This window comes from Dermacentor silvarum, chromosome 6 (genome assembly GCF_013339745.2).
Source record: "Dermacentor silvarum isolate Dsil-2018 chromosome 6, BIME_Dsil_1.4, whole genome shotgun sequence".
NCBI classification, from domain to species: Eukaryota; Metazoa; Arthropoda; class Arachnida; order Ixodida; family Ixodidae; genus Dermacentor; species Dermacentor silvarum.
The window spans coordinates 80,533,571-80,550,403 of record NC_051159.1 but is presented as its reverse complement, the minus strand read 5'-3'; the positions used below and the strand labels follow the sequence as shown (position 1 = coordinate 80,550,403).

Genomic DNA, 16,833 nt, shown 5'->3' with positions numbered 1-16,833 from the left:
GTCGCAAAAAAATGCAAATGAACGATTAGAGACAAAAGTTGCACCAATGTCTATTAAAATGTATTTTTGCTTCCTAAGGACAGATTACGAAACGGCCTCGCGCAGAATGTCGTACCTGTGTGGAGATAAGTACGTTAAATATAGACTGTATATAGACTATATAGACAATATAGAAATCTCTATTGCAATGTGTTTAACTATATGCACCCAAAATATTCGAGTTTGCCAAGTTTACGTGATGCATGGCTATGTAAAACTATCCCCACTTACTGACCAGATGCGGATGCTAGCAAAGTCTTCGATTTGTCGCCGACTCGGGCCTAACTCCTTACCACCAACCAACATTAGCCATTAAATATCTCGTGGTCTGTCGTATCGCTAGACCCTTCTTTCTGGGTGTCTGGCTCTATCATTGAACGATGTAGGCTTTGCATGTGAATGGTTGATGCCGTTTGTGTAAGGTTTTAGCGACAGTGCCATCAGATTTCGCAAATTTTAACGAGACAAAACGTGTTCACGTCCACGTCGGAAAGTAGTGCGCGCAGTGTTCACAGTTAGTTCGCGCATACGTGGCTTTCCGGTAGTGAGTTTAAGATACAGTGGACATCGCACATACCTATGTCTGACCGCTTACTGGACTACCACAATGAGGGGCCTCGCTCGGATGATTACAAAAGCACAGTGCATTGTCGCCGTAATCGACGCCATGTTGAAGCCACTATAGGCTTTCGCATCACCACGAAGACCAAGATTATAAGAAAATCATTAGCGTTATGGCACGACTTACATGTTTCACACGTTATATCAGTTCAGATAAGCTTTTTCTTGATTCACGAGAAGACGTTGCAGACACTACATTCACCTATAGAACTCAAGTATATAGTGACGAATACAATATTATAAGTGGAACGAAAAAGAGAAAACGGGGTACGTTGTACTGTGACAAATGAAAGTGCAGGCAGAAGGCGTGCATCCGCTGACGCATTTTCCGACCTTGCCCGAACAACTGCAAACAGCTGCTGGCGCCAAGGGCACTGAACAAGCAAAGAGCGGGTGCTGGTAATGCAGGTTGTCCGTATTTTTAACAGCGCGTCTCTAAACGACGATAATCACAAAGTCGTTGTCTTCACAACACAGCCAGAAGAAAATCAAACGAAAAATTATAGATATAAACCTGACGGTGACCCAGCGCGTTTGGTTGGGGCGTGGTTTAGCGCTTTCGACGAAAGGTGATCGAATTCGCCGAAAAGATGAACGTGAGTTCGATACCTGGCGCGCAGTAAATGTTTTGACAGCGAAGCTGTATATATAGTTTCCAGCGGATCGATGTCGGTAGACCAAAACCGTGGGCCGATACCGAAGATTCTGCAATACCGGGCCGACCCGCGGTGAAGCAGGCTTCAAGTACTCCGCCAACGTGCAAAAATAAGTTTAATGTCTTGGGTCCAAATACAACCCGTATCAGACATTAAGCTGATAAGAACAGATACTACACTTTGACCCGCGTCGGTCATGTCTACGTTCGCACAATGTACGTGTACGCCATCCCGCGCATTCAAACTAATGCCTACCGATCTGAGTGTCTTCTGTCTTCTGACGTCATGCTCGAAGTAGGCTATTTTCGTCAGTTCTTCTCTGAACATGAAATGGGTAGGCCGCGTGTCGTACGGTCTGAAGAACAACAGCGTGCCTACCAATAACGACGGCGTGAACAGAAAAGGGAATGAGCGGCGGCGGCGGAAGGAGACCACCGACGATGAGCGGGCCGCGGACTCCAAGCGTAAGCGTGCTGCCCGCCAAGACCGCGAGGCGGAAAGAAATGCGAACCGTCTATGTGGTTCCGATTCCGCAAGCTTGTAACGTTTCACCGGAACAACGGTCAATCACCACGTACACAGCTTCGCTGGTCATCCACCTTCACAGAGGGGAATGACACTGATTTTTTCCCCCTTAACTCTGCTGAGCTTAGTAATTGAATACTAATAAATAGTAACTGAATACTAATAAATGTAAGGCAATGAGAGTTACTCGACGTACTTCTCACGACACATCATGTACATATTCTCTTAATAGCGTTCCCCTAACTCAGCTTTCCTCTTACAAATACCTTGGCATTTATATTTCTGAGAACCTCTCCTGGCAAACTCACCTGAACCATATAACAAGTAATGCTAGCCGTACTCTTGGTTATATAAAACGTAATTTTAGTCTAGCTCCCACCAACTTAAAACTTTTGCTTTTTAAAACATTAGTTAGGCCCAAGCTAGAATATGCATCTTCCATTTGGGATCCCCATGTCAGTTCACTTAATCTCATCATAGAAGCAATTCAGAACCGGGCAGCACGTTTTATTTTATGTAACTGCTCGCGTACAGCAAGTGTCACTTCCATGAAGTACAATCTCGATCAGCCTAAACTGTCATTTCGTCGTAAAATCGCGCGTCTATGTCTATTTCATAAGATCTATCATTGTAATCCTACTTTAAGAGACTCTCTTTTGTCACCACCATTGTACATTTCTTCCAGAAACGATCATCAGTTCAAAGTTGACGTGCCATGTTGCCGCACGAACACGCACTTCAATTCATCCATTCCCACAACAAGCAACGACTGGAACCGCCTTCCCGCTTCCATTGTTTCACTCGTAAATATGCACGCATTCAAACAAGCCCTTGTTAACCACTTTTTGTAACCTCACTACGCTGCTAAAATGTGTTTTTTTTGTGTGTTTACACTACCCACTCCTCTCTGTAATGCCTCGGCCTTGAGAGAAAATAAATGAAATGAAATGAAATTGGCTACACATGATGCTACGCGTCACTGCTGCCTAATCGCCGGAATACTGAATATTAAAGGTCACGGGGCGTCGCCCGTGGTTAGAGCGCTCAAGTGCCTCTAATTTCTGGGTATTCTGGGCAGGCACATGAACAGGCCGCTCTTTTAGAAATAAAGCGAGAATACGGGGGGAAAATTATGCTGATCTCACACGCTGTGGGAATCAATGTTATGCGAAGCATTTTGCATGTAGCTGGCTATTCGGCACAGTTTGGGATTGTTCGAAGAGTTACCAGATGGTCCAACGTGATTGCGTAAGGTAAGCAGCTGCGTTTGACGCGAGCCTGTGTGCGACGACAGAGGCAAGACGACAATGATAGTGTGACGGCGGCAGCATTACAGCATTTTTATTTTATTCTGGAGAAAAACGTCACAACCTATTCCGTTACGACCTGGACCAATCCCAAAGGCGGTAGAACGCGGCGCAGCGTCTTCGTAGCGTTCTGCTACGATGAAAGGACTGGGGAATGTGGGCCGATCCCGAAAGTGGGCTGCACTGCTGCAGTCTAACACAGCGTCTCAAAGCGTTAGTTTCCACAAGGAAAGAATGGGAAAAACTGACACTCTCTGGCTGGTGACGCAAGGAAAAGATAGTGGCCAGTCTGTAGCCGAATGGAAACTTGCGCGCGCACACGATCGAGGCTCTAGCTCGTGCTGTGAGACGTGAAGCACACGCCAGTCGTCTCGAAGAGCTAGCTAGTTGGCGTTGTCACAAGAGAAGCATGCGTGCGATCGCGGTCTAGCAAAAAAAAAAAAGAACAATGTCACCGACGATTACGATACTCCCTAATGTGAAATTTGAGGGCAGCTGTACACGTGCTTTCATTTAGCGATATATTGGCTGGCGCGGACAATGTATCATGCGGCACGTTGCAAATGGAGCGAAGTGTGGCGCGATGGCCTCGCTAATCGGGAGATCGCGAGAGGTAGCGCGTGGGTGAGGCGTGGGCGCGATTCACATCAGCCGCTGCAGACGAAGTCCGCTCATGCGTGCTTTGTTTCCATACAGACGACGCGCGCTACTCTGGCGCCATCTCGTAGCCATCGCGGCAATGCCCCTCACGCGCGTGTTCTATAGACCACGCTATCGCTATCTCGTGAAACGCAAGTGACTCAGCCCAACTCAGCTGGCCGAGAAGCTGTCAAATATCACCGATAGTGAAAGCGGGGATATGCCTTGTTTTCTAACCAAATTTTGTAGTTCGGTCATTGTACAGCTGAGGGCGCGCAGAATTACGCAAGTCGTCAGTTCGGTCCCTGATTATCTTTAAAAAAGCGCGTGAGGTTTTTCAAGTTGCAGCAAAATGGGAATGTGATACACGAAAGTTTCTTTTTTTAAAGGGTTGGAGACATTTTTCGTGCCCCTGGTAATGCGGTCGTTGTATGGCTAGAAATTACAACGGCGACCTCGTACTCAGCAGCGGGATGATAGTATCTATACTAAACTATAACGCAACGGTTACTAACACTTACCTTAGAGGGTTAACTAAGATTTAGTAACTAAGTGTGGACTGTTTATTTGTAATGGATCACGCAAATGAAGCAGCGCCCCAAAAGTAAAGTTTTGTGTTTTTTTCCAAAGCCGATTTAAAGAAGCTTAGTAGGCAAATGAGAATATTAAAACAGAACCATTTAGGCCTCAACTATTTATGCATTTAAGAACAATTAACAAAAAAAAAGGCTACTCCATAGCACTTTTGCATAAGAACCGGATTGCTAGTTCTTTGAATGATATAAGTGCGACATCATGTTTCTACACATCTCCATGTTTTACAGTCGGCTGTATTTTAACTGCTTGTATAATTTATCCAGCCTTTCTTTAAAGGCTGAAAATCCGAAAGCTGCATTGTCCACGACTGCATGTCCATTTCACTTATTCGGTTTTCAGCGTGGCATATCTCAATGGGGCGGTGTATCTAACACCCGACAGCACTAAGCCAGTTCGCCTATGAAGTGAAGATGATACCCTAACTAACGACAGAGACATCACGGGGTACCGACCACGACACCCAAGTGCTATTTTGAAACTGCCTATAAAACGGCAACCACGTGAAAGTAATCTTGAAGCAAATTCTACACGGCGTCGCCCGAAACTGGGAGCGTTCATATCACGTTATATGCTATAACTACGCTGTTATCATCGCTAAAACAAGCTTTATCGGGTATCCGATTTTTTCTGTTACTACGAAGAAAACCAAGTGCTTTTGATATACGTATAATGCGCAGTCATCGCGCATTGTGACCGTGCCGCGACGACGCTGAGCACCGTAATGCTATTTCCTGTAAGTACTATAGTTGAAAACTTGGCAACCTGCGACTGAGCATCACGATGGTATTTTATGAGCGATAATTTTAACTCACTCAGAAAGCGTGACTGGCACTTCCCACTTTTCGCTCAAGGTCAGCGGCCGACGCCAGTCATTAGCGCAACATTAAACGTACCCCAATTGATGACTGTAATAAACTTCGCACTGAGTGACGTCAGCATCGGCATTGGCAAAGGGGAGCTCGCCTGTGCTGGAACAGGTGGGTGAATAGGTGCGCGCAGCCGATTTTAGGTTAAACACTGAAGTAGCCTTCGTTCGTTATACTGTCTCATGGTCGTCGTGCAAGTGTGACATGTACTATGGAGGCACAGTGAGGCAGTGTGCTAGTTGAATGTTGTTTAACAAAAATGAAAACAGAAAGTTGAGTCCTCTTCGACGGCCTCCTGTGCCGAACTGTATAAGAAACCTAGTTATTATTATTATGACTTTCGTGGCACAGCATCGCTGTAATAGAACTACGTGATGCCTGCATATATTTTTTCTATCCTTGCCAATTTCCTTGAGTCTAACTCATTTGTCACCTCAGCAACTGGCTTCTATCACTACTTTTTTCATTGAATTTTTCATTGAAGTTTCATTGAATTTCGGATCGATCTTCCTGAGCCGATTGTAATTCCTTAGATTTCTCCAAGACGTTTGACAAGGTTTGTCACAAACTCCTCTTGTACAAAGCCACGGCCTTGAGGCAACTGCAGACCACCACTTATCCTCACCTCACGCTCCTTCACGCGATGTACCTCACCCTTTATCAACCCCTTTGTCCTTTCTGTGCAGAGCGAGCTACCCTCTACCATACTACATGGGCATGCCAAAAAATCCCCAATAACTCCACTAACCGAAACGCAACGCACGAGCAGTGGGAAATAGAGCACTGCACGGGCTCGGGCTTACCCGAAAGCCCGGGCCCGGCCCGGCCCGTGGGCCGGGCCGAGAGCAGTTTTCTCACGGGCTCGGGCCGGGCTCGGGCACGGCGTGTGCTTTTTGACCCGGGCCCGGGCCGGGCTCGGGTTTTTTGACACGGGCCCGGGCCGGGATCGGGCTTTCTGCGAGTTATTCTCGGGCTTCTCAACTCTGAAAAACATGTATTTTTCGGTCTCGGGCCGCGTTCGGGCCGGTTTCGAGCCGGGCTCGGGCCGGGCGGGTAACGTAGATTATTTCCGGGCCCGGGCCGGGCCCGGGTCTCGCCATAAAAGTTTTGATCGGGCTCCTGCGGGCCGCCCAATGTAAAAACGGGCCCGGGCCGGGCCCGGGCCGCAAGAATCGGCCCGTGCAGTGCTCTAGTGGGAAATGGTGCTGCCCAGCTCGGCACTGCAGGATCAGCGAAAGCTGGTCGCCAGAGCCGAAAGTGCTGCCACCGCCGCTGGGGCCCTGGCTCCACCCACCACGGGGATCCACCCCTCTCCGTGTCCCGTCAAAATAAAAATTTCTCTCTCCCTCTCTATTGTAAAAACTAACCAAACTAAATATGGATCATTACCGCCTCACGGGGATTGAGCGTTTTCTAACAAATGACCCTCGGTTTGTTTCAGCTAACGGATACAGTTCTTGCAGTGACGTTAATTCTGGCGTACTCTACTGTTCTGTTCGTTTCCGGGCCTTCTCCTTTTTTTTTTCATTTATCTTTACGACCTTCCGGCTACAGTATCCTATAACACACATTTGTTCAAGCCATTGAACAAATGTGTTTGTTATATTTCGCAAAATAATCAATGAAGCCAACGTTAACGAACTACAACTTGATCCTAACTCAAGAGCGAACTGGTGTAAACCGGGGTAATGCGAATAATTCTTAAAAAGGGTAAAAGGGTTACATGTGTCCCAGGTGGTTCGCCGCCAAATAGTTTAGCACCACAACTTTACTTTAAAAATAATTAACTAGTACAAATATCTGGGTGTACATATAACTACACACCTCTCATGTTAAATTCACGTGTGTACTTTACTGACAACGCCAAAAGCACGTTAAGCTATCTGGGCCTTACCTTTTCTTGCACGCCATCTGATATAATATACCTACTTGTATAAAATTTTAATACGTCCTAAATTAAATAAATGCTACAGATGTGTGGAATAGCGGATAACTTAATTACTACTACCTTAAAACCTGTCCAAAATCCCTCTGTTCGTTTATCTTTTCTAAGTATAACGGAACTGCGAGCATTAGATCGATGAAATGTAATCTTGGTCTTTCTTCGCTGTCTTTTCATCGTAAGATGGCGCGTTTATCACTTTTTTTACAGGCTTTATCACCATCCTAGATCGCCAGTAAAGTTCTTTACATGATATATGTATCCCACCATGTCGACCACTACAAGGCTGGGACACAAAGCTTCCCCCTATTTCTTGCCTCGCTACTGCATCTATTGGAACCACCTTCCCACTGATATTGTAGCTAATAATTATAACGTCCTTTTTCGTGAAACTTTAGCTAGCATTGTATAGCAAGGAACTTTAGCATCCTTGCTGTTAGCATTTATGGAACAAAAGCTAATATTGTGTAGCAAGAAACTTTTACATCTCACATTTTTTTTCATCCCTGCGTTTGTTGTTTACTATGTATCATATTTGTGTACCCCTCCCCTGTATGACACGTCCGGCACTGAGGTTATGACAAATATAAATAAATAAATAAATAAATAAATAAATAAATAAATAAATAAATAAATAAATAAATAAATAAATAAATAAAAGCAGTTACTCGAGTGGCGCCTTGCTCTGCACATAAATCACGCGTATCTGACGCCACGCTTGCACAAAATTTTGTAGAAAGGGGGAAGCGACCTTGTACTTACAAAGCAACAAGAGGTGGAAGTGCCAGACCTGCGCCCACCCCACGCATGAGGTTGTGCGTGGTGCAGGTGTTGTCATGGTTTCCGTTGCCTGTGACAATCTTTCACAGGTGGCTCCACAAAGCATATGTGCTCTCCTCAGGAAAATGTGTGACGTGGGAAAGAGATACATTATTAAGTAGAACGTGTAGTCGGGTCAATTGGTGCATGATTGTTTACAACACGTTTAGTGCGAAGCAAATGACCACGCATACAAAGACGCACGGGTCAAGCGATATATATATATATATATATATATATATATATATATATATATATATATATATATTACATGATACCTGTACAGGAACATTGTGTTTCACAGAGAAACAAACCATCGTTTTGTCCATGAACCCGATGTCAAATTCATTCAGTGTGGCTGCAAGGGTGGTTTGGTGTGCGCCATATATCGTATACACAGGCTTAACGGAATTGTTCTTTTGGAGAGAGAGAGAGAGAGAGAGAGAGAGAATAAGCTTTACACAGTAGAGCACACGAGCGTAGGTAGCTGCTCCGCTCTGCAGTGGGTGGTCCCCTACGTCCAGGAGTCCAGCGGCCTTAGCTGCCCTTCTCGCTCGGTTGACCAAGTTGAGCTCGTCCGTCGAATCGGTGCTGGACAGCGCTGCCCCCCATTGCCGTGTGGCGGGGTGTGTTATGGGTGTCAGAAACAGCGGGAACAGCAAAATGTTACCTAACTTTCACTAAACAACCGCGCCGTTTACGGCATAACGAAATATATTGCTCGAGATTTGCGCGACCCACGTCGGCGCGGTTTCATCTGCTCAAGCGCAGCTTCCAAGACCGATGTGCACTTGGCCTCCGCGGATGCTGGAAGAGCATTCGTTCCTTCCGTCCGTGTTTTCACACCATCATGATCTGGTTATGCGCTGTACTTAACGCTTTCTCTTACCATTCGAATTCAATTTTGCGGTTTTACGTGCCAATACCACGATTTGATTATGAGGCAGGCTGTAGTGGGGTACTCCGGTATAATTTTGACTACCAGGGGATCTTTACAGTGCCCCCAGTACACGGGACACGGGAGTTTTTGCATTGCGCCCCCGTCGAAAGGCGGCCGCCGCGGTCGGGATTCGAACTCGCAACCTCGGGCTTAGCAGCGCAACACCATAGCCGCTTAGCCACCGCGGCGGGCAGAGCGAAGCTCTCTTTGCATCTTCCGTACACTTTGTGGGCGTTGGGTCCTGTCTTGCTGAGTAAGCACGAGCTCATTACCCACTACAACGTACCGCACGCTTCTTATAAGGACTTTACCCCAGTGTACGGTAGAGACCTAGGCGATAGGATAGAAAGAATCCTCCAACACCGCGGTTGAGGTGCACATAATCGAGGGACACAGTTACCACGTCGCGGTCTTTCTCTTCCGATAACCATTTTGCTCCACGCGGAGCGTTCGAATTACACGCATATGCCAGCTGTTTTTATTGTGCCTTGAAAACATGGCACGCACCCACAATGAAGGATAGGCCGATAATCGGGTAGTTTAACTTTCAGTAAATAGCTAATAATAAATCAGTTAATAAAAACGGTGTGACTGCGAATAAGAGTTTTAATTGAGCGGTGGGAGACCAGATAAATGGTCGGTGAAATTTAAAAGCAAGTTAAAAGAAGATTGTGGGAGACCACACAAATGGACGGTGAAATTTAAAAGAAAAAATAAGAATATTGATTATAAAATTTAGCATAATAGCGATTTCGAATGAATACAATAGCAATAGTGAGGAAAGTAGGAATTAGCATCGTATCCGTCTTGTTGCTTGGATGAAAGCGCTCACTGCGTCAAACACGCCCCTGTGGCTAAAACTGAGTATCGTCGCCCACCGAAAATGAGGAATATTTCAGCACCTAAATTCAAACCAAGTTTACTAAGCGGCGATTCCAGATGTATTTTTCTTCGTAATCTAAACCGACGACATATTAATAAATAATTATCAATAGTTTGTATTTCATGGCAAAATTGGCACAATGACAATGTCGCCAGACTAGACCTTTGCAAATCCAGGTTTAGGGGGGCAATATGGCAACGTAATCTGTTAATTGTAATACCTAATTGTCTTGATGGACACCACTGATTTCCCAGGGAAACATGAGGTGTTTGGTTTGAATTCTGTCCAGGTTGTTATTGGTTCAACGGAATGTCTACGGATTGAAAATTTCCGTCACCTAATCGCTACGATGTAGGCCGATGTTTTGTTGTTGTTGTTGACCTGAGTGGTTGTGGCGCATACCCACAGTGGGGGATGGGCCATGAATCGGGGGGGACGATACTTGCTTGCTTGCTTCCTATACCATGGCGCACACCCATCACGGGGGATTGGGCAAGAAGCCGGCAGTTAAACAGGTGGGGCAGGGGGAGAAAACTTGAGGGGAAAAGTATTGTGAGGTTACAGTTGAAATTATTCAAAGAAACAAACTGATGTTAGAGAAATTTTTTCATCTTATAGGGAAACTTGTACTTTTTGAAAGGAGAGCAAGCTAGAAGGTAGCAAATTTCAATCAGTTTTATTAGAATTTTCTAAATTATAAATAATAAATCAGTAAATTACGTAAAATAGAATTTTGTAAAATAACAAACAATAAATCAATAAATGAACTAGGTTAAAGGAACTCGCATACTGCCCTGCATACGTTCCTGTGGCTAAAACCCAGTGTAGATGCCCCAAAGGATAGAATGTTTTCAGTGTTTATAGCAATGCCCTAATTTTCGGAATGGCATTTCGAAGTATTTCTTTCTCTGGATTGCGAATCGGTGGCAGGTTAATAAAAAAAAATGGTCAATCGTTTCAGGTTCTTTGCAGAAATGACATAGAGGGGACATCGCCAGACCAGACCTATGTAGAAGGGGTGGAATACGGCATCGTTATTTTGTAAGGGAGATTTCTAATTTAGGTTTGGGACACCATTGATTGTCCCAAGAGTAAAGCAAATGCTTTAAGTCTGTGCTTTGCACTGCCTGTTTTGCAGAGTAATTTAAAAGAGATAGTTTTCTAAACCTAGTCGCGCTGATATAAGCAGAAGTCTGCTGAACATACATGACTGGTCCATGTAGTGAAGTACGTGCAAGTACGTCGGCCATTTCATTTAAAAACAAACCACTGTGACCTGGTACCCTTATCAAGCGCACCCGTCGTAAGGTCGAAGGGGTTAATGTTTCTAGTTCATTCAAAACTGTATTGTCTATGGATGAGGTGAGAGCTGTGTACACTGACAACGAATCGGTTACTATTACAGCTGTCGAAGAATTTCCAGGAAGTTTTCGAAGAGCTAAAGTAATTGCTAATAATTCTACCTGAAATATAGGTGTAAAATCAGGAAGCCGTATTGAATAGGACCAGGATAGCGCCTCAGAAAAAATGCCTACGCCCGCTTTCTCGTCACACACTGATGCATCCGCCGCTATTATCCGATTCTACTTATCATCATCCGATTCTACTTAGCATAGAGATTATCAGTCGAACCTGCGCAAAGACTAGAACGACTTACACGACAAACTGGGACCGTTTCCGCAAGTTGTACGTGGATCTCACGGGTTCTTTCCTGGACAGACTAAAAACAGCAAAGCAGAGGGCTACAAAGGCGACGCGCACGCGTTGGAAAGATCCTGCTCCGGACTTGCACATGCTGAACCTCATAGCTTCGAGGCTTAGGGCACAACAGCAAGCCAAACGTCACCCAAAAAATGTTGCATTTCGCATCATTCATAATCGTGCAAAGGCCGCAGCCCGAAGGTACGCGAAGGAGCTACGCCGTTCGCGATGGCATCGTGCATGCAGTGGACTAAACCATCGTACTAATCCTTCTCGTTTATGGCACCTGGCATCTATGCTTGATCAACCCGCCCAAGCAAAACAGCCCGCGCGCAGCATTGCCCTTAAACAGGGACTATCAGAGCAAGATTTCGCCACTCAACTCGTTACCCAGTTTTTCCCTCTCGCCGTTCAGACTGCGACAGTCAACGGATCAACTGTAGAGGCCCAGCAGAATACCGATGCAACGCATATGCTTGATCATCCATTCACTATTGTCGAACTACGGTACGCACTCATGAAAGTGAATTGCAGAAGTTCACCTGGACCTGACGGTTTGACATATACGACTCTCCGCAATCTTCCAGATGAAGGAATGTCAGACCTCCTCGACCTTATTAATGAAGTATGGGAAACCGGAATTGTACCGGAAGGGTGGAAGGATTCCCTGGTCATTCCTATCCCCAAACCAGGCAAGCCAGCTACGATAGCAACGAACCTTCGCCCTATTTCCTTAACATCACATTTGGGCAAAGTCATGGAAAAAATGGTGGCCGAAAGACTTCACTGGTTCCTCGAAGTTGAACGAAAGCTCCATCACACACAGACAGGCTTCCGTGCTCGCTTGTCGGCGTAAGACAGCCTCCTTATGATACATGACGATCTAACCTCTGAGCGCTTGCAAGGCCCTCGAATACTAGCCACCGTTGATATACATAAGGCGTTTGACAACGTAGGAGTAGATGCTATGTTGCAAGAAATGCACGCAGTAGGACTAGAAGGTCGCATAGTGACATGCATCACGTCACTATTGACAAACCGCACTCTTCGAGTCAAGATAGGAGATCGATTCTCGCCGCTTCATTACATCACACATGGCCTTCCGCAAGGCTCAGTTTTGTCCCCTGTACTGTTTAATATAGCCATGCACCGTCTCCCGTATCACCTCGCAAAGATAGACAGGTTGCATCACTCAATATACGCAGACGACATCACAGTATGGACCACGGGAGGTCACTTGGTGAGCAGCAAGATGCCATCCAAGCAGCTCTAGATACAATACAGTGTCATCTTTCGGCACTCAGACTCTCTCCTTCCCCGTCAAAATCACAGTATATTGTGCTTGGTCCAAAGAAGATGAGGGAAGAAGCAGTAGCCTTAATGAATGTGCCGCTAATACAAGGAAGCCCGATCGAAAAAGTACAGGACCTCAGAATTCTTGGACTCACTATATCGGACACAGGAAACCACATGGCGTGGCTTCAGCAGACACTGAGCCGCTGCCGAGCAACACAAGGGCTCCTCCGAAGACTCACAAGTTGTAAGTGGGGCCTCAGAGAAGACACCCTGGTTATAATGACGAAAAATCTCATCACATCGAGAATTCTGTACGGCTTCCCTTACACAGGAACCACGGTAACGTTGCGTCGTCGCCTCGAAGCAGCTCATCGTCAAAGTATACGTATAGCGTATGGTTTGCCGAAGCATACCCCAACCCATGTGCTTTACTCAGAGGCACAAATTAACACACTTGAAGATCCTCAACGATAGTACAGCTCAATGCATTTACACAGATGCTGCTGTTTCACATAATCACGTCAGTACTGCCTGGATGAACAGCGACGGCAGCAACACAGCAACAACTACTCATAGCACACAATTAAGTACGACCGGTGCAGAACTACAAGCGATTCTGGAGGTTGCTCAGGCAGCCAGATATGGCCGCCTCGAGCATCACCGCCCTCTACACATTTACACGGATTCGCAAGACACCATACGCGAACTTAACAAGATTGACGCACACCCACTGGCAACCGCCATCCACGAAGAAGCAACACTTCTGCGGCACAAGGGAACTGAGCTGCACATTTATTGGACACCGAGTCATATGGGTGCAGGAGGGAATGAGCGAGCGGACGCGCTCGCGCGGGGAGCAAATTTACCCACCCCCCATTCTCTTTGCCCCGTTTCCGTCACAACTCAATCGGCAGCAGATGTCGACGCTGTCGATGCTCACCTGCAGCTCTGACAGCACAGAAAGCTTTCTCTACAAGCGCTTCTGCCCGAAGGCCATGACCCCCTCCCTCCTGGGCTTCCATGCCGCGAACGCGTGGCACTCTGCCGTCTGCGCACCGGCACGGCAGTCACGCCTGCGTTCACAGCCCAATACATTGACAAGTCGCTTAACCCCACCTGCGGAACTTGCACCACGGGTGCGCCAGCCACAGCACACCACTTGCTATGGACATGTCCTGGCCTGTCATCACTGCGAAGAATCTGCCTTGCTGGGCTGCAGAGCTCAGTCGCCACACTCAATGACTGGATCCTTCCTAGAGGGACCCCTCAACACCGCAAAGCTATATATGACAGCTTGCTCACCTACCTTATAAGAAGCGAAACCATTAACTTAATCTAGGCACCTCATCGGAAAAACCACTGGGGTTGCCTTTTCATACATGTACAATTTTCTATTTTTTATGATTTAATAAACGTATTTCTCTCTCTCTCTCTCTATTACAGTATTGATTTTTAATTGCGCTAAATGATCTTGTAATAATACGCTTAGGTACTTAGTTGGCAGGAGTTTAGCATTGGAAGGAAATATGTCGTCAAATTCAATTTTAATAGCATTTACGGGCTTTTTGAGGGGAATGATGTCGCGTATTTGAACATGATACTAGGAGCATGCTAGCTGCTGACAGTGCTTGTCTTTCTCTTCTTCTCATTGACACTTGCATAGACAGTTTCGGACGACCCAACTATAATGTCTGCGTGAGCGTATCATTCGATGCTGTCTGTCAGATGAGTGCCTGCGCGACATCTGTCTGCGTCATGCGAGCTGCACAAGCTCACACAAACTACCAATGACGCGACGTGGCCGTTTTTTTTTCACATTTATTACGAGATTCCAATTAAAATGCACGATAAAGGCATTCAGAAAAATGGGCCTGATAAATCCTCATCCTTCTCCTTGTGCAGAGTAGAATGTCATCGGTCATACGTACGTCGGCAAACACCTCTGCCTGCCAATAAAAAATGTTCTCTCTCTCGCTCTCGCCTTCTCGAATGCAACAGAGATTTTCGTAAGGCTGTGAGAATATACTCATGTCCTAAAGCGAGCCTATAGAAAATATACAGTACTAACCATCTCTTTCCGGATACCTTGGTGCTGCTTTCCTGAACGAAGCTCTCACTTTTCTAAGGGTGGAAGGGGTTCTAAGTAACCCCTCTCCCCTTCCCTATAGGTTTGGTAAATAAGGGGCTCAGTAAATAAACAAGAAACAAGTATTTTTTGTAAGGGTTTATTGACATTAACGAAAGTCAGAATAAGCGAAGGAAGTAATAATTCATTTATTTATTTTATTTACAGCAGTACTCCAAACTCATTTGGGTCCAGACTAATAGGGGTAAAAGTGCAATACAAGGAACCTAATTTACACCAGCATTCAGAAAGCAAATCACGTTCCAATTCCAAACGGCAAATCAGTAAATAATTTGTTCTAAAGAATGAGTACCGATTAGTAATGACAATGGTAGAGTGTTTCATTTACCTATGATGCGGGGAAAAGAAGCCATAGAAAACAATAGAAATGACAAGAAAAAATTGTCTCAGGTTTAACTCTTGTAAACCTAGTTATCACGAGCGAAAGGTCTGTTTGGCCTTGGTTTTCAAAGACTATATGCACACAGTGTTTCAATAATGCATGCTTCCGCACTTGGCAAGCTTCTCTATAACGTGTATCTGGCCTCCCTTTGCTCCGGTGTTTCAACAGCCAACTTTGCTTTGCTTGAGATTTCGCAGCCGGCTGTTTAGCTATATCTACTGGATGATTGGGTACAGCCTGTCGCTTAAAAGGCCCCTAAACCACCCAGAGGTCGAAATTTAGTTGTGGTGCTTCAGTTGTGCACGAGTCTACAACGAACACGTAGCCGCGAGAGTTTTTCGAAATGGTGCCGTAATAGCGGAGTTACACGCGTTTGATGATCGAAAAACGGCCCTCGCTCGTTTCGCTCTTTCCTTCGCTACCCTCCTCGCCGAGTGCTTCCCGAAAAGTCACGTGACACACGTCATCGCCAACGCGCTTCTCAAAACACTGCACACTTCCGGTTAAGGCACGTCCACGCTAGCGGCACCTATATCGACGGCGAACCGGCCGCCAGTGCCGTAGAACGAGAGGTGTCCAAAGTCGAGGGCAGTTCGGCCGGCGCCCCGCCCGCTGCACGATCAATGGACCAATCGACGACCGCGAAGCTGCGCACCTCCGCCACCGGCAACGAAAACATCGGCTGCAGCTCAGCTGCAGTGCACGGCTACCGCCGCGAGGCGGCGGGCTCGGCTGTGCTCGCATCGCAGCGGACGGCGTTCCTAATATTAGCGTATTTTTCTTATTTGTGTACAATTTTTGCGAAGAGTGATAACAACGATAAGAAAATATTGCGGCTCGTGAGCGTCGGTAATTCATTTTGAAGCGCCGTCCGATTTAGCTTTGAAGGGAACCGGAAAAGGCCTAGCGACGATATTGGCGCCGTCGAGCGATCAGCGGCGGTGAGGCTGCCGCACAAATGAGTCCCGGCCTCATCCTCTCTACGTACGGCAAGGAAATCTCGCCGTTCGCGAGCAAAAACCGCTGTCGAACGGCGGCCCGCGAATGGCGAACGGCGGCCCGCGAATGGCAAACGGCGTGCGACGAGTTACAATGCCGGTAACGTGGACTCAGCGCTTCTCGGCTACTCGCTGTTGCTGCGGTGCCAGCCCGTGTTATGCGAAGCATACCGCTATAGACCCTGTGTTGCGCGCACGTCTGGAAAAGGATAACACTGTCGCACTCTGTTCGCGCAGCTAATCAGACCGCTAAGCTCGACCGTGTTGGAACGCGACCGATTTGGAACTTGCGTTGCGGGCTGTAATTACCGATTCGCAAGGGCGCACAAACGAGCAACACGACGAGGAAGAGCAGAAAGCGCGCGTACGTGCTAGCAGACTAACCGGACGTCGTAGGTTCTTGCTTGACCAATGGACATCGTCACCGCCGTTGACATCACCAGATTCACCCTGCTGACATCGTGACGACCCATGGG

At 46.5% G+C, this 16,833-nt stretch overlaps 1 protein-coding gene and 1 pseudogene across 1 annotated transcript in view; both read right to left on the bottom strand.

Moving 5' to 3' along the window:
• Nucleotides 1-16,833, bottom strand: part of LOC119456752 (uncharacterized) — a 54,701-nt gene that overhangs the window by 20,767 nt on the left and 17,101 nt on the right. The gene's annotated exons all lie outside the window — the stretch shown is intronic.
• On the bottom strand, nucleotides 1,341-1,514 carry LOC119457175 (U2 spliceosomal RNA; annotated as a pseudogene).